We start from the raw sequence: 23632 nt of genomic DNA on the forward strand, positions 1-23632 counted from the left end.
AACTGATTCACCTGTACATATATTTTACCAGCTTTAATCTTTCAGTAACTCTTTTTTCTTAGCTAAATAAACCTTCAGTTAGTTTCCTACAGAATTGGCTACTGGCATTGTCTTTGGTGTAATATCCAGAGTACCAATTGATCTGGGGTAAGTGGCTGGTCTCTTGGGACTGGACAAAACACCTGACGTGGTGTGATTTTGGGTTTAAGTGACCTTTTATCAAAGTCCAGTTTGTCTTCATGGCAAGATAGGCTGGAGTGTCTAAGGGGATTGTGACACCATGGTAAAATAGGTATAGTGATCCTAGAGGTCGCATTTGTTACTGGCTTGGTGAAACTTAATTATGGAGCATACCAACAGCTTGGGGTGTCTGCTCATGTTTTCCAACAGTCTGCTCTGATGTAGGCACTCACAGTTGTGAGCCACTCCAGACAGCATGACAAACATATCTAAGTTCTGTGTGTATTAAACAGAGCAATGATCCGAAAGGAAACTGGTAAGCTGGTTGAACTGGTTCTTTGGGAGTTACAGATCTTTGAGTTCTGAGTGTGCCTAGTGGACCAGGGGCTGGTAATTCCAGGAGCACCCTCGGAGGGGTTAGAGTGTGCCTATCACTAACCTATAGAGAGTGAGCAGAGCCTGCATTGGCCTGGAGGGGAGTGCTTTTGTTGCCCGTGGAAAGCCAACTGCGGGGAGGGGACAATCTGTAAATCCAGAGTGACTCCATTGGCCTCAGTAGAGTTAACTCCAGAGTAAATTTAAGTTATCAAGAGTTTAAACTGGCCAAAAATACATACAGACTAAGCAATGAACCTTCTAGGATGCTAGTATATTAGGAGACAACTACGAAAAGGTTACGATAAGAGGTACAGGAGAAGAATTATGACCCTTGTATCTTTAATGTTATCACAAAAAGAGGGAGTAATAAACCAGATCACCGGATTGTCACTATTGCAGGGTACAATTTGTTTTGAATGGACAAGGGTGTGTGCAAGGAGCTTACCTACTTCAGCAAGAGAATTTATACTATCTACAAAATACAGATAGATAATGAAATAAGTGGCAACAGTGACATTTTAGGGGACAGAAAAAGAGACAAAGATGAGGGATACAAATTTGCAGTAGGTATCTCATATTCCTAAATCATGACAGAAATGATTATTTAATTCTAGAACAGACATAGAAAATGCTACACACACACACAATCACAGGCCACTATTATTCATGAATTATTTTAACTCAGAGTTAAGTCATCAAGGAAGTTATTGGACTGTACAGAAGATAACTTCATGTGTCAACGAGTGAGGAGATAAAATGGAATTTTAGACTGTATTATGTTCTAAAGAGGAAATAAGTGAAATCCTGGAGCTGCAGGTGAAGAGGAGCTTATGAGCTGAACATGAGTGCAATCTTGCACTACTGAAATCAGCGGGGTTTTGCAATATACTTCAGTGGCTGCATGATGAAGCCTTGTATTAAGATATTCAAATTGGGGAGTTTACTATATTGCACTTGATTTCAGTAAGTTTAGAAGAACTAGCGTGCATCATTCTATAGGTGGAAATAGTAAGAGGGAAAAGGATAGCGAAAGCCTGGAATACAGGGAAGATGCTACAGCAAAGGCAATCAGTGGAAAGCAATTCTTTTACAAGATTAAATTGAAGGAAAATGTGACTGTAGTGATAACTTCTGAAAGATTTGAAGGGTGACAGGGAGTTGTACATTAAATGAAAAGGGGAGGGAGTAACAAGACAGGAGTATAAGGTAGCAATTAGATATTGAAAGGCAAAACAAGGGCCAGATTCTGATGCCCTTTCTTATGCCACGTGGCACCTTGATATCAATATGGCTACTCCTAGTCAGTGAGAATTGGGTCATTGTTAGTGAAAGAGGTAAATACAACTCCAGAAGATAAAAGTAATTGTCTACTTTCATCAGAGGCAAAAGGAAAAGTAGGGCAGTGAAAAGCAAATAGTATAAGAAATGAAGGGTGTTTGTTTACAGAACTTACTGTTGCAGAACGAGATGCAATGATCTGTTCATGAAAAAGGAAAACAAATAAACATGATCTAAAGGGTCAAATCTTCAAGTTCTTCCTCATGCAAAACTCCCATCGGCTGAAATGGTAAATTTGCCTTCAGAAAGGACACTGAGAACAAACTCCATGATTTGACTAAGGATTTTTGTTTGTTGTTTTAACGTTGATGGATTGATGCATTGTTCCCTTGTTTTAATCAAAGAGAATGGTGGAGGAGTCAGCACTAGAGATGTTTAAGAACATACTAGCTGAAATGTACTGGGACCAAATTTTGCCCTTGTAAACCAAAGTGAAGTCATTTACTCAAGCATTGTTATTGTTGCTATTCTTATTAGCAAAGGATCCAGCTGTGCCACCCTTATTCTTCCTGTTGAATAGTACCTTAGTCCAAAATCAGATTTACTTCAGAGTAAGGTACTCTGCAGTAAGCTGGAAAACACAATTTCAATGCACTTTATTAGCTTTCCTAGAGCAAATGTTTAACTGTTTGTTTATTAGCATTCCTGGAGCAAAATGGATGACTGGGCTGAATTTCCTAAATGTTAATTGGCACTATTACAAATTGCCAGTGGCATTGTCAAGGTGTACAAGGCAATTAACAACAGGAGAATTGATAGCAAAAGGAAACTATTTTAATAACTGGTCAGGATGACAGATAAGGTGGTGGTTTACTATCTGTGGCAAAAAACATTCATTCTTATTTAGCTTGTTGAAAACTAGTAAAGCCGATCTAATTTATAGTGACAGAAAACACTATTAATCTCAGAAACTTGACTTCTCTTTTTCATTTCAAGGTAGGGCTACTTTTAATTTGGCTCTGGGCCTGAACCTGGGAGGTGACAAGCATCTCATTGAGGATACTGATCACCTTGCCAGAGTCAATCGGCACCTCCTAGTATGACTCTGCCTTTATATCCTCCCCCCCCATCTATGAATGAGCATTATCTTCTTACTGCAATAAATAATCATGCAAAAGAAAGCAGACTACCTAGTGAACAGGATTTTTATCTAGACAGTATTGTCAACTTAGACCAGGGGTCGGCAACCTTTGGCACGCGGCTCGCCAGGGTAAGCATCCTGGCGGGCTGGGCAAGTTTGTTTACCTACCACATCCACAGGTTCGGCCAATTGCAGCTCCCATTGGCCGCGGTTCGCCGCTCCTGGCCAATGGGGGTTGCGGGAAGTGGTGCGGGCCAAGGGATGTGCTAGCCACAGCTTCCCGCCACCCCCATTGGCCTGGAGCAGTTAACCGCGGCCAGTGGGAGCCACAATCTGCCGAACCTGTGGACGCAGCAGGTAAACAAACTGGCCAGGCCACCAGGTGCTTACCCTGGCAAGCCACGTGCTAAAGGTTGCTGACCCCGACTTAGACTGTAAGCTCTTTGTGGCAGGGACAGTCTTTTGGTTCTCCATTTGTATAATGCCCAGCATAGTCGGGTCCAGGTCAAACACAAATAATACATAGAAATGCTGGGAGTGGACAACAGGGGATGGATCACTCGATAACTGCCCTGTTCTGTTCATTCCCTGTGACACTGACCACTGTCGGAAGACAGGATACTGGGCTAGTTGATGTAGTTGGAAGAGAGCCTGAGACATAAACCCTAGTATGAGGCAGGACCTGCTCACAGAATCTGGCAAGAACAGGGCTGATATTGCAGAAATACATATTCCTAAGAAGTGCTAGTCACAGAGTATTCACACAAATACATCCCAATATCAAGTGGTTCCAGAACATCCCGATATCAAGTATGGTTCAAAAACATTCCCCAAGGATAACAGGCACACACTGACTCCTCCTAAAAGATAAGGTCAGGATGACAGTACGCAATAGAGATGTTTTGATTGAACCAACATGTGCAAGGTGATGGGTGATAACTAGCCACATCAGGGGGCAGTAACTATGCTGGAGGGGCAGTACTAACTTCTTTGTATCAGGGTATAAAGATTTATCTCAGAGGGAGTATCTTTGTCTAGCCTAAGGAGGAACGGAAAGTCCCGCTGTTTACTGAGCTGGTCCATTGTTACGGACATACGTGTATTAGTGGTCCGGTAGAGACTGCGGGATAGTAGTACCATGCTTCATTGACAATAAACCTGGCAGGGTGCCTTCGTCCCTTAATGGATATTGTGGTCATTGGGCGGTTCTCTCGAGGTCTGCCAAGCCAGCTGTCTGCGTAGGGCTGGAGTGGCACACAGAGGGGACACCCACACGCAGCTAAACATCTATCAACATCTAACCACAGATGCACCATTGGTCTGATCCAGCCTGGCCATTCTTATAATAGATATTAGGAACATTTGATTTATTTGGTCAATAGATTGAAGAGCCAATAAATCTTAAAGGTCAAATTTTACTCTGATACAGCTCATCTGAAGTTAACGGAGTCGTGTGTACCTATAATAGGACTTAGTATGACCCTAGGTCCTCTTAAAGTCCACTGCACTTTTAAGGTCCTGGGTATCTCACTCACCTTCTGCATGACAAAGGAAGGTTTGGTACTGTTTGCATCACAGCTGACCAAAGCCATTGGTTGTTTTGACTAGAGGGGGAGCTAGAGATCAACTCCTGTTACAATGGGAATAAAGGGTCAATGTTGGGCCAGAAACAGAGTTCCAGGCTGCAGAGCACAAACTGGCAAGATAGCAGCAAAATAGGACTTTTCTTCTAATAGAAAACAAGTAACAGATGTAGAGCATGGCTGGGAGTTTCAAGAGAAATTATGAGAAGTAGGTTCCCCAATCCTGTTGAATTTGAATAGGATTTAGGCAAATAAATAATCCTTCAGGCACCTTTGAAAATCCCTACCTAAATAATTAAAGGACCAGATCCTGCTTACTCACACTAAGTTGTACCTGAGCAACTTAAATCCAACAGAACTACTCACGTTGTAAGAAACTAGTCAGCAGGACTAAAGAACCCGGCCTATATATAGGCTTGGAATCCCTAAAGAGACTCTACAACACGCAAACGCATTCACTGAATATCCCTTCAGGGATTCCACGCCTATTTTTTGACTTGCCCGAACAAACATGAAAAGTTGGCTGGGGAGAAAAAACAAATCTAAACAAATTCTCTCTCTAGGTAGAATGTTTTCTCAAGACTTGCAGCCTTATTTAACCCTTATTGTGTACGTGCGTGTCATCATTGTGTTATAATTTTGTGGAGAGATTGTGGGTCTTTGCTAAAGCTGTGGCTTACCTCTTTAGCCCTTCATTTCTTTGTGTTCCATACCTTTTAATATTTATAATTGTGATAGCCATTGCTTCAGCCAAAGAAGAGATTCCTCTTTCAACTCCGCAGCACCAAGCAACGTTTTTGCATTCAAATTTGCTATGGTTCAATTCTGACTTCCTTGCCTTTCACACCCAAGAAAGCTCTTTCGTGTTCATTTTGATGCAGGATTCTGATCAAGCTGCTGCTGCCTCTAAATTCTCTTTCATTCCAAAAAGGACTTTGTAGATTACTAATGCTTTTTGCCCTGGTTAACTCTCAGAATATTTAAATTATGGAAATGTGGAAGATCTGGAATGCAGACATTACCTTTACCTCATTCTTATTAAGATGGGAATAGTGGGTGAATTTATCATTCTGACTCACAAAGTTTAGTGACTCCTCTTACCTATAGCAAGCACTCACACTGGTAGTAGTTTGAATAATGTTAAATTAAAATGTGCAGTGGGACTAGTTGGCTTAGGAGATGAATAGTAGAACATGGAACCTTTCTTATCAAGGTCACCAATTCAAATCCAGCACAGATTGGTAGAGGCTCGAGATGGGTGAACTTGTTCTGCCCACTTTCGAATCTGTTTGATTCAGGAGACCTCGGGTTCTATTCCTGGATCTAACATTGACTATGCAACCTGGGACAAGTCATTTAATCTCTCTCTGTCTTTGTTTTATTTATCTGTACAATGTATAGTCTAATAACACTTACCTCTGTGAAATTTAAGTATTGCTTATTATCATCCTCACCCCAGGCCTGAAGGTAGGAGAGAAAACCAAAAGAAATGCAAGGAGGCAGAAAAGGGAGCAAAAAGCAGGCGGAGTTACAAATCAAATGTGGAAAGATTGTGAAAGAACAGCAGAAAGGGTTTATGTGGTGGTGGTGGGAGGGTGGGGAGGGAGTGAAACAGTCTATACCAAATACCAACCAGTCACTGAGTCTAACCTTTGGAAAGAGGTAATTTTCTCCCCCTAATACATAGGGACCATCATGATCATCTAGTCTGACCTGCACATTACAGGCCATAGCACCTCATCCACCTACTCCTGTAATAGACTCCTAACCTCTGCTAGCTGGAAAAGTGCATCTTCTCTTTTTAAAAAAAAATAATAATGGATTTAAATTACAAGGGGGAAAGCAGCAATTGAAATTAGTTTGCGAGATATGCAAAACTTTAAATCTCTATGTATCTCTCTATGTGCTTATGGAATGATATAGTATGGTACGGTACTTTTGATACTGTTTGGTACCTAAGGCCCTAGGCTTCATTCATCCCAAGTCATAAGCTATTCAAAGTTGCTGATTACTTGGTAGGCTTCAGGAAATAAGATAGCAGTCTCATTTCAGTTCCTAAGGCACCCAAACCACTGTGGCAATTGAGATAAGTTAGCAATATGCTTGAAAGTCTTAAAAAGAAACACAGAGGCTGCACTTTCCTCAGTCCTAAAAGGGTATCAATTCTGGTCAGGTATAAGTTAGCATGGAAAAACCTTGTATCTTTGCTGCATGTGCTGTGAGTAAACAGAGAACCTCACTTCCAGGACTGTCAATCTGGCATCTTTCATGAGCACTAAATTCACTTAACTGTCCCTTGAGTCATCTACAGTCCTGAGACATGGGATGATTGATGCAATATCTGAAATAACAGCTCCTGTAGCAATTTTCATCTTTCTTATTGCACCAGACATATTGTTTTGCCGTGCCCTTTAGAACCAATACCACATGCTTGCTTACAGTGATGCAACATTTCATTTTTCAATACAGTAATTCTTTCCATGAAGCAGTTTTTCATTCCTTTTAAAGAGTACTCATGACAGCAGCTACCTATATCATTGTTGTTTAAGGCTCTCTCCCTCTTTCATTTAATAAATGCAGTTTATCTCCGACAGACCTCTTAGCTTTCAGCCTCAACCACCTTTATATCCATTAGAAGACTCTCTACTTATAGGCTTTGAGCAGGGGATAGTACACATGATGTACACTTCTTCAAAAACTCCCAAACCTGACCTGACCGCCGTATTATACAAGGGTGTTTTCCAAAAGATCAGTCAGAGATTGCAGTGGGAGCACTCTCCCAACCTTAAAACACAAACAAGCTCTGAGAGGCTCTTCCTGATGTCAGAACAACACATTTATTCTGCCAATTTTCAAGTGCTCACTCAACAAAACTGCGAACAGGCTATTTTTATTGTTAGCCTGAGAGAGTGCTCAAGCTCATCATCTAAACTCCCAGCTTTGATAAATAGTCATAGCATACATGTATTTGTTAAGGAAACAGCCCGTATAAAGCCGGGAGAACTTTGATTGATAATGTTTACCGAATGGATACAAACATTATTGGACTTTTCTTTAAAAAACTGTTTTTATTCATTCTCCCTTTTGTTCAAGCGTTGGAATTAAAATTCAACCAGGGCTTAGCACACATAGTAACAGCATTGGAGAAATGACTGCTGGTGTCACATGAAGAAAAGGGTTGGGTGTGCTAGCACCAGGATCCAGTGATGTTATAGAAATAAAGTTGAGAGGACTAGACCAACTTTAACACTTACTTAAACCTTATTATTCATTTCAAGGGCTTTATCTATCATAGTAATGAGCGCTTTAAAAAAATAAATAAATAAAAAGAAGGAGAGAAAGGATAGCACTATGCCTCTATGCCTCCACCATTATCACACAGAAGCCATGAGCTGTTTGTCACAGAAAAGCAATCCTCATAGGGGTGACCCCCTATTGTCCGAAATATAATGCTGTCACTCATGTAATAAGTGGGCAATAAATCACCAAAACCTATCCTGTAGCACCAGATTTAGTGCTATTTCAGCATTGCGGTTACTTTCCCCTTAATCAGAAGAGATGTCTAATGCAACTAGAAACCCAGATTACATCATAATCTAAGGAAGGAACCTTGAAATGTCTGAAAAATGGGCAATTTGTGTGCATCTGCACATACACACACACAAGATTTAAAACTACCATCCGTCATCAGTATCAATCACAAGTGGCAGCAGCTTTAGCAGCATTATTTATTTTCAGTACATATTTAACTAGATGACAGTTTAACCTTCTCAGAAGACCATGATAATCTCTCTGTACATCAACCAAGTGAAGAAAAGTGGATTTGCGCTGATGTAGAAACTGTTTCTCCATCTGATTTCATAAACATGTAAGTACACTTGCTAATTGAATAGATATTTGGTGTTATTTTGAGCACGATGCACTCTTATCAAGAGAGTAAATACCATATAACTCAAGTGCAGTCATTCTGAAAGCCAGGCTTGCAGTGATCAATGGAAAAGCTGGCATGCACAGCAAAAGAAATAATCAGCCCTAAAATCTGTTAACGGTTAAAGGAATAGAAGAACTTCCAATACGCACTGTTTTGGATAGCTGCCCGCATCTTTTAATTTAAACTAGTCTCAGATCTCTTTCAAATATCTCACCCTGTGATCATAGTGGGTACAAAACTACTGAATTAACACCAAACAATGAGCACTGCCCCAGACAGTTTCCCTCCTTTCCTCATTCTCCAAGTCATAATAAGCCCAATGCTAAACACCGTTGTACTATGACCAAGTGTGGCCCAAAGTGTAGATGTCAAGAGGAACACATCTGGGTATGCTGTGGACAAAAAGCTTCCTCTGGATCTCTTCTGAAATGCAACTTCATGAGAAGTAAAGAAAACTCATCGTCTTGCAAGAGGAGCTTCGCACGTTGCAGTAATAGGTCATCTTTGGGTCTCATTAGATGGTACCAGTCTTGGAAAGACTTAAAATTACACAGTGCTTAAAAATAGTGTGCAATCTTTTAATTTAACAGATGGAAGGAGTACTATAGAACCCGCTTCCTCTGATAGAAGAGCTTCCACAGCTATAAAATCAGATAACAGTTTTACTGATTTTTTACATTACTTCAAAACAATTGGTTTAAAAAGTATTTGCCTAATCAGGCCAAAGAAATGCCTAGTGCATTTATTTATTGACAAGTTTAAGACATTGAAAGTTGCATTTTTAATAGCAGCATGTTGAGAAACTCACGCTAACCCTCCATGAACAGCCCATGAACAGTATGAGAATGCCATGTGAGTAAGTAATGGTAGCAGCAGAAATCCAACAAATATTTTCAAGAAGAATAGTGAGGAGAAAAAAAGTACTTAAAGGTAATGGTAGGGAGATCTGGCAAGAGAAATGAAAACAACTAGGAGGGAACAGAAGTAGGGGAGAGAGAAAAGACCTAAATAGGGGATGTTGCAGGGGGGAGGAGGAGGAGGCGCAGGGGAGAGAGCGAGAGAGAGCCTAGTAAAGATCAAGGAAGTCCTAGGAGGAGAAATAATTCTCTTCAGTGGGGTTGAGAAGACTACAGGGACAGCAAAAACTCCCAGTGCCTTTGAAGAAGACAGAAAGAGATAGAAGATCTACATCTTAAATAGTCTAACTAATAGAGAAACGTCTCCAAACTGAATGAAATATCAGTCAGTCTGTGACAATTATTAATAGTCAACTTCCACAATTACTCCTTCACCCCAAAATTATCACTTTGCCAATAAATACTCAGGGGAAAAAACAGTCTCAGATCTTTTCAATAACTAATTGCTATGCATGCTCTACATATAATAGAATATGCATCCATTACAGTTTCCTACCCTAAAGCTATTGTCCAGAACTTCCAAGCAGCAAATGATGGCACTGAAGCTCATGTACAACAGTACAGTATGTTTGCTGGTAATATTTCTAATTAAATTACACTGATAACTTAGGTGTTGAATACAAAGCATTGCAGCTAAAGGCTTTCTAAGATTACTGTTTGCAGGCAGATGTTCCATTGACCTTAACAGGTAATAAAGGAACAGATTCCACATTATTTTAATTGTATGTTTATAAATATTTGCCTACAAATCTTTACTTATTGGACTCTTTTTGGAAAATGAAAAGCTGATGCTGAACATCTTGCTTACGTACTGGACCACAGAAAGATACACACCTATCATAAACCAGCTATAATGTCACATGAAGGGAATACATCTAGCATGTGTGCATATAAGTGTTAGACTACACATATTCAGCAGTTAATCTTGGAGACTAAATGTTTGTTTTTAAACTACATTACTAGTCACATATATTAAATTTGGAAACAAATACGCTGGTTAAGGAGGCATTTATTACAAATGGAACACATTTTATATGCAAATTGAAACAGCATTCGTGTAGAATTATCTAGTATAGCACTGATAAACCGAAGATAAGTAAATAAGGCAGTTGTTTTATTGATGTTTGTGGGTCATTAGTAGCACATCTATTACTGTTGCAGAACTTTTCTTCGTATCAAATTGATGCTTTGAATATTCAGAGTGCAAAACACAGACCTAGCAGAGTTAGAATATCTTTTTCATAACACAAACCTTGATCCTACTGTTCATATTCAGGCAAAACCCTCATTATTGTTTATTATTAATTATTATAATTATTATTAGTAGTAATAATAATCCCACCAAGCTCTTATATAGCACTTCTCATCAGTAGATCTCAAAGCACTTTACAACAAGATTAGTATCACTATCCATCATTTCGCAGGAAAATTCATAGTAATGGGAATTTCACTTGTGGAGAGACTGGAAGATCAGTTTAGAAATAATATAATACAGCACAATATTTCTGAATAACTCCTTTAGATAAAGGAAATTAAGCTCTTTCTTTTGGACAATTAGAAACTGATGAGTCACACGAGCAAAATTTATCAAACAATATTTAAAAAGAAAAAAGAAAAAAATAACTTTGCAAGTTCAAGAAAGATGATCCAATCTCCAACAGGACCACATTGTTTAGACAAAGTCACTTGAATTCTCTTCTAATTCAAACAAACACATACAATTCTTCAACTGGCTTTCTACACAACATGCAAGCTGCCCAGGAGAAACATTTTAAATTATTCACATCTAGAAAAGGAGAACAACTGAGAAAAATAAATATTTTAATGATGTGCAGTCTGCAACTACCCAGTAGAGATGGAGTAATCAAATCTCAGATTAGAAGAACACCACAAGCAAATTCATACATATCTCCCACAATATGATTCAAAGAACAACTTTTGAAGAGACTTACTTAGATCCAACAAAATTACTGAATGCAATACTTACTACCATGAGTACTTCTAGTGCATAGCTATTTAACAGTGGAAATTGGCTACCTCAATATTAGAGAAGGTGAAAAACAGATTATAGAATGGGATACAGTATCTGACCCCAAACGAGCTCATTTTTGCCAATCTTGATTTGAATGGGAGCAGACTTGGGCCTCAAACGTCTTTCACAATGAAATTTACATTTAAATCCTTACCCTGCACCATTGAAATCAATGGGAGCTCTGGCGTGCCAGACCTAACTTAGAACACGGAGGCCCAAATCTCATCTCAAACCAGTAAATTTTCAAACCTAGGTAATGTAAATTTGCTGAGCACCCAGCATTTTACACTCAAATGACATACTTAAAAGTAACTCAATTAAAATAAACACACTCTTATTCTAAATCTTCAATGATTTACTAACCATCAGGTTTAGAAATGTTATGATAGAATCACAGGAGGGGACAGAAAATACAGCCTGACCATAAAACACAATTTCTGTGAGAAGGCCATTCTATCAGAAATACACATGGAATCTCAAACGAGGTTACTTTTGGAAAAATGAGGGGAAAGGAGGAGAGTAAGATGAAAATAGTTACATGAGTGATGTATGTTTTCTCGATCCTAATTTATGCAATATAAACTATAACTCAAAAATTATACCTATGTTACTGACTCTGTGTCATTTAACTAGGTAAACAGTAAACAAATGTCTCCACTCAGTTTTCAGAAGTGAAAGAGGGCCTTTGCTACCAATCAAACTATCATTCAATAAATTAATGTAGTTTGAAAACTGAGAAACTATGGTATAAGAGGAATTATGAGAGATGACACAACAATAAATATTAAAATATAAAAGCTCTACCTACTCCAGTGCATGGTACGTACTCTTCATTCAATTCACCATAACCTGAAAAAAATAAATGAATACAGAAAATAAGTCAGACTGATTTTTATCAGTAAACTGATTAACTGTGTGTGTTACATCATTTTTACCTGTGGGAGGGATGGGTAGAGCTATTTGGAATTACAAAACAGAATATAATCTACAGTTATTACAACATGAAACAGTTAGGGTACCTACAGGTTAGCAATTCAAACTGTACCAGAAGATAAGACGACAGGTAGGTAGTTATATGAACACACATGTGCTGTGCTGCTAATGAAGGAGGATGAGACTATACCATGCAGGACTTATTGCGTGAAGGTACCCAAATGTCTCTCTATGCAGCTAAGACCTAAAGTATTACAAGGATCAGATCCCTATGTCTTTAATTTTTACTCAGGGATAAACTTTTTGTTGTCAATACTAATTTGCCTTGAGTCAGGACTGAGTACAGACTTCAGGATTTGGTACTAAATAGATTTTTTTGGTTTTGGAGAAAATACAATATAAAACTGAAATGCTGGAACATAAGTTTACAAAGGTATGATGGGCAGCAAAGTTACTCGATCTGAAAAAAAAAGTGTTCTGTGAAAGCGTAAATGTAAGTAGTCATACACACCAAATAAATATATACAGTGATGACAATAGTCAAGCATTAACAACTGAATGCAATCATCCCCTTCCACATTCCAAAAAAACTAATCTTTCTCTTCCTGCATTTCTCCCAATACATACATGTTCTTGGATTATGAAAGTCAAAACTTTTTTTTTTTAAAAAAAAGCTTCATCATTTGAAAATCAACAAGTTAATTCAACAGAGGGAGTTAAAAAAGTAAGTCAGGCCAAGTACTCCACTGGATTTTTCCACCATATGATTCACAGATCTCTTCTACTTGAGTAAATTCTCTCTTGAACAGCTCTCGGCGGTAGCATACAACTCTCAAACCTACCACTCACTGCACTCAGTAGCTTACATTCAAGTTCAAGAATTCTACTTGTGGCTATTTGAACTTAAGGTTTCAGCGGCTTGGACTTAACTGTGGACCGAACATGCTCTTATAGCCTGCCAAGTCCTCCCAGTAAAATCCAGCTTCCTCTGCTGCACAAATGTTCTCAGTCTGCCAAATGTGGCAGACTTTCACTGCTTGCATGGATAGGATTTTCAGTTCCTGAAGATCACAGCTCATAGCTTCCAGAGTAGCAGCCGTGTTAGTCTGTATCCGCAAACAGAACTCCTGTTCTTTTAGCTCATAGCTTCTAGCTCACCAAAATGTATAGGCCCCAAACCCTAAAGCTTAGGTGTCAGATCACTCTAACTTGCAGCCCATCCAGTTCCCAAGAAGTTCTAGCTCTGCAGGTAGCCAGTTAACCCAAATTACCATCTACTCAAATTTTGGTTTAGGGTAAATGTGATGGAGTTCTCACCCCACACAAGGCCAGGAGGGGTTAAAGTGGCTAGGCAGGCCAATTAACAGCCCAGGCTGCACCTGAAGGAGGAGACCAGGAAAAAGGCAAAAACTAGAAATGGGCTCAGGTGGGCAGGAACAGGAGGGGGTTGTATAAAGTGGATGAGATGCAAGCAGCAGGGCGCTTTAAGAAGTATTCTATAGTCACTCCCTGGGGGGGGAAGGAGTTTGGGCTGACAAATCCAGGAAGAGGGGGAAGCCAGATAAGTAGGAAGCCCAGGGAAACAACAGCCAGAGGTAGGATTGTGTAGACCTTGGCTGCTTGTTATAGGGTCCCTGGGCTGGAACCCAGTGTAGAGGGTGGGGCTGGGTTCCCCTACCAGCGATTGAAAGTGTCACAGAACGTTGGAGACACTAGCCAGACAGCTGGTATGGAAGGATTTTGAATTCCCCAGAAAGGGCAGACCTTAGTGACCTGGTCGGAGGACCAAGCCACAAACAGGAACGTGAGCAGGGTGAAAGAGATGGGCAGAGACACCACCGGAGGAGGGCAGTGCCTGGGCAAGAGTTAATCCCCAGAGTCACCAGGAGGAGGCACCACATGCGGAGAGTGGACCCCCATGACAGGAAATAATTGAAACATTTGAAAATATGGAAACAATTCAATATAAGGATTTATAATAAGTTTGTAATATACTTAGCATAACACCCAGCCATGGGACATGCAAACATCAGTTGCTTAATAAAAGTCAGCTTTTGCATAAATTCAGTGACCTGCTTCTAAAAAAAAAAAAAAGTGTTGAAAACAGTGTTGCAGAACAACGCTGCACCTGCAGACAGTCATGCCACCAACAGCAAGTTTCACACATAATTAATGGAACAGACAGCAGACCTCAACTACTGAACAATGGGTTCCCACAGGGATCCATCTTTGCACCATTGCTTTTTAATATTTATATCAGTGACACATCATTGACCCAGTTACAGAAATTTGGATACATGGATGATTTTGCACTCATCATTCAAGCAAGCATTTTCACCCAAGTGGAACACATCCTCATATTGGTGGAAATCCATCAACCTCATGAAGAAACTTGCACAAATACAGACAGATATCATCTTCCTTTCCAAATGCAAACGGATGGACATTATACCAAATGGACTAAAGGTAAAAAATCCACTGCTATCTACATATTACACAGACCACAGTGAGAGATTATGCCATACTCTATCAAAGAAACTGAGGAACCACCTGATCAGCATCCTATACAGCAAACAGGAAAACATCAAAAAAGAGCTCTCCAACCTGGAGACTCTCATTAATAACCAAACTTCCATACAAACGGACTTCACTAAAATAAGACAGGAGATCTACATTACTCACTTCACCTCTCTACAAAGGAAAAAAGACTGTAAGCTGTCTAAACTCCTACCTGCCACATGGGGCCACAACCGTGATACCCCTAACCCATCCAGCAATATCGTCAATCTATCCAACCACACACTCAGCCCAGAAGAAAAGTCTGTCCTAGCTCGAGGACTCTTTCTGCCCTGGCACCCCCACCAACATGATACAGTTCTGCGGCGATCTGGAAGCTTACTTTCACCGTCTCAGACTCAAAGAATACTTTCAGGACAACACTGAACAGCGCACTGATACACAGTTACCCTCCCACCAACAGCACAAGAAGAAGAACTCCACATGGACTCCTCCTGAGGGTCGAAATGACAGTCTGGACCTATACATTGAATGCTTCCACCGACGTGCACAGGCAGAAATTGTGGAAAAACAACATCGCTTGCCTCATAACCTAAGTCATGCAGAACGCAATGCCATCCACAGCCTCAGAAACCATCCTGACATTATAATCAAAGAGGCTGATAAAGGAGGTGCTGTTGTCATCATGAACAGGTCTGACTACCAAAAGGAGGCCGCCAGACAACTCTCCAATACCAAATTCTACAGGCAATACACTAAGAAACTGCACCATCTACTCAGGACACTCCCTACACTAACACCGGAACAAATCAACATACCCTTAGAGCCCTGACCAGGATTATTCTATCTACTACCCAAGATCCACAAACCCGGAAATCCTAGACGCCCCATCATCTCGAGCATTGGCACTCTCACTGAAGGACTGTCTGGATATGTGGACTCTCTACTCTGACCCTATGCCACCAGCACTCCCAGCTATCTCCGTGACACCACTGATTTCCTGAGGAAACTACAATGTATTGGTGACTTTCCAGAAAACACCATCCTAGCCACCATGGATGTAGAGGCTCTCTACACAAACATCCCACACACAGATGGAATACAAGCTGTCAAGAACAGTATCCCTGATGATGCCACAGCACAACTGGTTGCTGAGCTCTGTGCCTTTATCCTCACACACAACTATTTCAAATTTGATGACAATATATATCTCCAGATCAGTGGCACCGCTATGGGCACCCGCATGGCCCCACAATATGCCAATATTTTTACGGCCGACCTGGAACAACGCTTCCTCAGCTCTCGTCCACTCACGCCCCTTCTCTACCTACGCTACATTGATGACATCTTCATCATCTGGACCCATGGGAAGGAGACTCTGGAAAAATTCCAACACGATTTCAACAGCTTCCACCCCACCATCAACCTCAGCCTGGACCAATCTACATGGGAGGTCCACTTCCTAGACACCACGGTGCAAATAAGTGATGGTCACATTACCACCACCCTATACCGAAAACCTACCGACCGCTATGCCTACCTTCATGCCTCCAGCTTCCATCCCGGGCACACCACACGATCTATTGTCTACAGCCAAGCACTGAGGTACAACCGCATCTGCTCTTACCCCTCAGACAGAGACCAACACCTACAAAATCTCCACCAAGCATTCTCAAAACTACAGTACCCGCACGAAGAAATAAGGAAACAGATCAACAGAGCCAGATGTGTACCCAGAAGCCTCCTACTGCAAGACAAACCCAAGAAGGAAACCAACAGGACTCCACTGGTCATCACATACAGTCCCCAGCTAAAACCCCTCCAACACATCATCAGGGATCTACAACCCATCCTGGATAATGATTCCACACTTTCACAGGCCTTGGGTGGCAGGCCAGTCCTTGCCCACAGACAACCTGCCAACCTGAAGCGTATTCTCACCAGTAACTGCACACCGCACCATAGTAACTCTAGCTCAGGAACCAATCCATGCAACAAACCTCAATGCCAACTCTGCCCACATATCTACACCAGCGACACCATCACAGGACCAACCAGATCAGCCACACCATCACCGGTTCATTCACCTGCACATCCACCAATGTAATATACGCCATCATATGCCAGCAATGCCCCTCTACTATGTACATCGGCCAAACTGGACAGTCTCTATGGAAAAGGATAAATGGACACAAATCAGATATTAGGAATGGCAATATACAAAAACCTGTAGGAGAACACTTCAACTTCCCTGGCCACACAATAGCAGATCTTAAGGTGGCCATCCTTCAGCAAAAAAACTTCAGGACCAGACTTCAGAGAGAAACTGCTGAGCTTCAGTTCATCTGCAAATTTGACACCATCAGCTCAGGATTAAACAAAGACTGTGAATGGCTTGCCAACTACAAAACCAGTTTCTCCTCCCTTGGTTTTCACACCTCAACTGCTAGAACAGGGCCTCATCCTCCCTGATTGAACTAACCTCGTTATCTCTAGCTTGCTTCTTGCTTGCATATATATACCTGCCCCTGGAAATTTCCACAACTTGCATCTGAAGAAGTGGGTATTCACCCACGAAAGCTCATGCTGCAAAACGTCTGTTAGTCTATAAGGTGCCACAGGATTCTTTGCTGCTTTTACATCCTCACAGAAGACCTAAAAAAACCTGGAGTAGTATTGGTCATGGCAACTCTGATCCGAACCCTAAAAAAACGCCAGCTGTCTCAATTTTCTACTAGGGCAACCAACATGCAAAGAGGTGCCTGAATGTCACCTTCCTCAACATTACACTCAGGTACAAAGACTTCCTGAAATAGCTGAGTGATTCTGGATCATAGCCTCACATACTGACAACATCTGATGAGGATGGCTGCCAAGATAAAGACTAGGAACAATGTAATCCACAAACTACACAGGATCAGTTGGGAAACAGCGCTCACATCTTGTGGATAGCCACTTTGGGCCTTCATCTTCTCAGCAACTGAATATTGCATGCCAGGATGGACAGGTAAGCATACATATGAAACTTGTCGATGTGCAATTGAACATTGCTATGAGAATTGTCAGACTGCTGAAGTCACAGGGTGGCTTCCTGTCCTCACGCATATCTTACCACCATCCCTCCTTTCCTCCAGGGCAGGGGGGGGAGAGGTTTTTTTCTTTTTCCTGCAGCATGGCATGCAGGTCACTTTCTCTCTTTCTCTGCAGCTTGAGGTGAGGTCTTCAATTTGCATTTTTGGACTGATAATACTCACATAGGCTAGGGGTTTTGTTAAAGTGGTGGGGTGGGATTCTGTGGCCTGCATTGTGCAGGAGGTCAGACTAGATGATCATAATGGTCCCTTCTGACCTTAAAGTCTATGAGTCTATGAGAAGCAGCAATAATACAAGAATACATCTCTGTGATAAACTCAGAGTTGCCCATTTATGAAGATCTCAAAGAAGCCCTGAGATGCCACCTTAAGTCCAGGAACCTACTTCTGGTTAACAGCTAAAACTCTCATTGCTTTGGGACTGTCATGAAAAGACAAGTGTCTGAAGTTGTGATAAAACAGTGATGTCAAGAATCAAGACTTGATTACAGATCCTACAGACCACCACCTGGTTTCACCATGCCGCATACAATATGGATCACAGCAACCTGCATTTGAACCTCCTGGGTGTTGCAATTACTTACTACATAAATGAAGAACAGGCCAGTATGCATATGTGGAGAAGACATCCAAACCATGGAACATCTGCTTTCTCCAGAGGAATAGCCTTGATTCATTCTGTTTCATCAAAAGCCATAGAGTGGATGACAAACTTGGATGTTAATCTTTAATGTTGCTTTTCAAGTTGCCATATGAAAAAGAATGTTTACGCAGCATTTGGGTGGGTATTTCTTTAGGAATAAGTGCAGATCCCTTTTTACTGTCAACTCTGACTCTTCAAGATAGCCAAAATCTAAGAGTCATTGGCCAAATTCAGCCCTAGTATAAGTCCACTGATATCAATGGAGTTGGAGCTACTGATATCACCACCTTCACTGTGCCTCACTGAGTTTCAAACCAAGTCTGCTATTTTGCTTTGAATATGAAAAAGTTTGCTGGTTTATTTTGTAAAATGAAAGTCTGGTACAGAGAGGCTGGTAGGTATCATTGGTTGCATTATTTAATATCATGACGTAATACTGAAGGAGAAAGAAATAAGGAATTTTATATCTTTCAACAATGTAGTGCCCAGAATGTGAGTCCATTACTGTTTCTATTGAAGTCTCTGGTAGAACTCTTCCATTTAATTTATTGGAAACAAGATCAAGCTCTAAATTACTTCCTAGATTATTAAACAATTTTGCTGACTATAATTTCATGTGGGGCAATTATACATTGCTACTCTGTATTGAAATGTAATGGGCACATTTACAAATATCTACCACAGCACATGCAATTAGACTTTTTCCTGAGGACTGACAGACTTTCTCAGCCAGTGTTTGAGTCAGCATAACTCCACTGAAGTCAATGGAACTATGTAGAGAAACACCATCTCAGAATCTATCCCTTGATATTGAAAAGAATGCATATAATAAAGGTGAAAAACACAATGTATATGGTACCATTTATTCACTGTGACTGTCATTTATTTAAAGAATCTGCAGTTAAAAATAAATATATCTTTTAGAATTCATGGCTTGAGTAGAATTCCAAATATTCCCATACCCAAGAGGGGGAATTTCTGATCTTGCTTACTCTGTCTTAAATCTAGATCAGTGGTTTTCAACCAGGGGTACACACAGCACTGGAGGTACACAGAAGTCTTCCAGGGGCTACATCAACTCATCTAGATATTTACAACAGGCTACATAAAAAGCACTAGTGAAGTCAGTACAAACTAAAATTTCATACAATGACATGTTTATACTGCTCTATATACTATACACTGCAATGTACCATAAGTACAATATTTATATTACAATTGATTTATTTTATAATTATATGCTAAAAATGAGAAAAGTAAGTATTTTTTCAGTAACAGTGTGCTATGACACACTACTTCATTCAAAGTTAAGAAACCAAGGGAGACAAAAGCAGGAAAATCTGTTTTCCTCTTCCAATCTATGAACTAAAAACTAGGTGTGAGAATGAGAGCTACTAGTTCTAAAAACTTAAGGGCATGGTTACCAGAAACAATGAATTCATTGCACTAACCACAAATAATACTTCCTTTGTCTGATAAATCAGTTTTAAATGCAAAACTTTAATAAATTTTATCTTATGTATCCAAGACATTTTAGGTAATTATTTAATACTAGTTTCTAAAAATAAATGTTTTTGTGCATTTTAATTGGATTTGCATTTCCAACCAAATAGACATATCAGAAGTAAAAAAAAATATCTAGTAAACAAATACTTCATTCATCATTTTCTAACATAATAAAAATGTAAATATTAAGAATCTGAATAAATGTAACTTATAAAACTGCTTAAATAAATGTAAATATAAATAAATATATCCCCCTGGTTAACAAAAGGAAGTAACAAATGTGTAAAGGCTATATTTAAACACAAATCAATATGTTTTGATTGTTAGCCAGTAGTGAGAATCAACCTTTCTTTAGGAAAATAACCAAAAAGTACAAACAAAAAAAACATGAATTAAATCAGGAAGCAGTGAACACTGATTTTAATCATGATTAAAATTGCTCTGTTTTAAATCAATCTACCGTAAGGGTTGAATAAAATAGCAAGTTATGGGAGTACTTTAGTGCATGGGCAAATTTATATTTAAGATTTTATCTAAAAATGATTTAAAATTAATCAAAACAAACTGCAAATCTAGTAGCTTTCTTCAGCTAGATTCTGCAAGATTTGTATAAAGACATGCTAAATGACAGCTTGTATTTCAAGTAATGTCCTATAAGGGACAGCCAAGCCTGGACTTGGATGGGAATTTTCCTGCATAAAAACTGCCAGATTAAGCTCACAAATCAGTTCTGATGTCCTAACTTTTACACCTTTTGATTCCCAGACATTACATGTTTTTGTTTTGTAGTTATATTTTCTACTGTGCACTTGGTTTTCCACTGGTTTACTTAAGACTTCCTTTTGGTTTCACATAAATCAGTTTAGTCTAGCGTGATCTTAATCCACTCCTCATTTCACTGTTTTGGGATATTTCTGAAACTGATCTGCAGTAGCAGCCTGAAACATTTCTTAGAAGGATTTCTCCTGGGATTCAGGCAATAACAGTGTCACTATTCTATGTTCATTGTTAAACACTCCAGTAGAGTCAAAGTATACAACTGAGAATTAACATTCATTCCTTAGGATCTACGTATAAACTGGTATTCCTTAAGAGAGTTTTGTGATCTCAGAATAAAGAAATTTATTTGCTTATCTCCATATGAAAAAGGAGGGCAAAATCATTGCATGGTACATGATCTAAAGTTTCCATCCGCATGAGTTTAGAATGAATGCATTACTCGCTGGTGGTAAAGCCAAGGCATCCCACACTCGTGCCAATGGAAACTTTAAATGGTACAACTACATTACAGTCAGAAGAAAATTATTCCAGCGCATAGGAGTGTTTGTCAGAGCCAGGCTCCAATATGGCTATGTGAACGGTTTGCTATAACCAGAGGTGCAGATATTCATTATTGGAATTTGAAGTGTAGATTCTTGTGTATTCAAATAACCTTGGGTTCACAGGAATCTGCCAGCATTTCACCTTGAAGAGGCATTGAAGTTGAAAGTCAATGTGAGCTGAAAGCCCAAGTTTCCTTTGTGTCTTTAAAAATCTCCCCTAAGCTTGTGCCCTTTAAAACACAAATAAGTTCCAAAATAACCACAAAATCTTTTGAAGTAGCTCTGAACTATGAGAGTTGAGGTCTTGCATTCATATGGGTCCTGCATTTTTCTAGTTTTTCTGCAACTCATTTTCTTTTATATGAACTCTTCACTAACTAGTACTTAAAAAAATAAAAACACTCTCAAGGAACTTCTCATTTAACTCTACAGACACACTGTTGACGAATATGTTTTACAAGCTTTTTGTGGTATATATCTTCAAATATCAACAGCAGAAATCCTCTTATTGTTTCATTAATTGGTGTCACGTTTATTTAGTTTCCGCCACAGATACACTTCTCCATAGCACAACAGTAGAGGGCAAAGGCGACTGACTGACAAACAGATAACTATCTGGCCAGGTGCAAGCATAAATTTACATTTAGCAGAGAGGAGAAGAGATGATTGACAAAACACCACATCAGATACAAAAACTAATGGAATTAGAAAACATCACCAGTATTTATTATTTCACTCGTATTTCTTCTTTCAAAAGAGCACTGAACTGCCCCCTAATAATTGCAACAATATATCTAGTTGTACGTGTGTGTAGATGTATGTGTGCATGTGAAATTAATATATATCCTACAGAAAGACCCCAAACCTACTTTAAGAGGTTAAGCACTCTAAGTCAGGAAATACCACAGTTCAGGTTGCACACAAACTTAACTCTCCCCCGCACCCCACCACCCCTGAGCCCAGGTCGCTTGCTGCCCAGGATGGAAAAGTTTATCTGCACCACCCTTTCCCTAAGCAGCCTGGCTAAGGTGGATTGGTTGAGTGACTGATCAATGTGCCCCTTTCCCTCCCCCCAGATGCTGAGTTGATGTCGGAGATGGGTGCCCACAACAACTGCCTTGCTTGCCATACCCTAAGACTGGCCCCACTTCCTCGTTCTCCTATAGCAGCAGTCTTTAACTACCTCCTCTCATTACTTATTAGTTAATACGAGCAACGGGTGATGGAGGTGAAACGTATCTCAGGGCGATTTCCATAGAAGATTGAAACTCCTCCTATGCCTCCCTCCAACACAGGATGGTGCGCTGTGGATACAAACAAGTCATCCTCTATTACCCATCCTCCTCTCAAACTCAAGTGTTTTGGGCTTAGGATCATTATCCTCCCTCACCATTCCAGGCTGTATTGTTGCTTTAGGTGCACAAGAAGGAGATGAAAAGCATATAGGTCCACTTGCTCCTTAGAAGGAGCTTGTTAAAGTGGGGTGAGGTTCACGCCTGAGCATTGTGATTTTGCACATTGTCAAGAAAAAAGCATTTGGCCATAACGGGGTCCATTTAATGAGATTTTTTTCAAGGTGACAGATTTGAGCCCAGAATGATTTTTTAAGTTTCAGGATATACTTGGGAATGAAAACATTTACATGAAGGAAAAATTATTAGATCAAAATGTTATAATTCTTCAAATATCCATTCCCAGGAGCTGCTTTAGCTTTAGGCAAATTAGGTAATTGCCTAGTGAGGCAGATTCTGCCTGGCCAGGCAGTGGTAGTTGGGCTACCGAGCCAGGCAGGTGAGTGAGTGGTGCTGCAAGCTGGTGTGTCAAGGCCCCTCTCTCCCAGGGCCACTTCCACCATAACCACCGAACCATCAAAAAGGCTCACTACACCCCCACAGAAATTCTGATGCAGTTCCAAATCTCAGTCAGAGGGGGGCAGCACCCTGAAATTTTGCCTAGAGCATCAGATTGTCTTGGGTGGCCTCTGTCCATTTCCCCTTTTTCCCTCCATTCTCCGGGTTGGGTTTTTTTTGTTTTTGTTTTTTTAAATCTTTTTCCTCGCTCTTTTCCTGGATTCAACCGTTAATTTCATATTACTTATAAAACAATACACAAAGGTCAGAGGAAAACCTTAGAACCGACATGTTTTAAAGTACCTGTGTTCGTATGTTTCTGTCTATAC

General features: G+C 40.1%; 1 protein-coding gene across 15 annotated transcripts in view; it reads right to left on the minus strand.

The window, feature by feature from the left end:
• The window catches only part of CNTN4 (contactin 4), a 760740-nt gene that overhangs the window by 555001 nt on the left and 182107 nt on the right, over window positions 1-23632 (minus strand). For 13 of the 15 annotated variants that reach the window (XM_039547154.1, XM_039547144.1, XM_039547143.1 and 10 more), the window contains one exon: window positions 12249-12289. The exons of 1 other annotated variant lie outside the window; for it this stretch is intronic. The gene's annotated coding sequence lies outside the window, so the exon portion shown is untranslated. Of the gene's footprint in view, window positions 1-12244; window positions 12290-23632 lie in introns of all 15 variants that reach the window. One more of the 15 variants, XM_039547142.1, reaches the window with a different exon arrangement.

The sequence above is a fragment of the Mauremys reevesii genome, linkage group 7 (genome assembly GCF_016161935.1).
Source record: "Mauremys reevesii isolate NIE-2019 linkage group 7, ASM1616193v1, whole genome shotgun sequence".
Taxonomy (NCBI): Eukaryota; Metazoa; Chordata; order Testudines; family Geoemydidae; genus Mauremys; species Mauremys reevesii.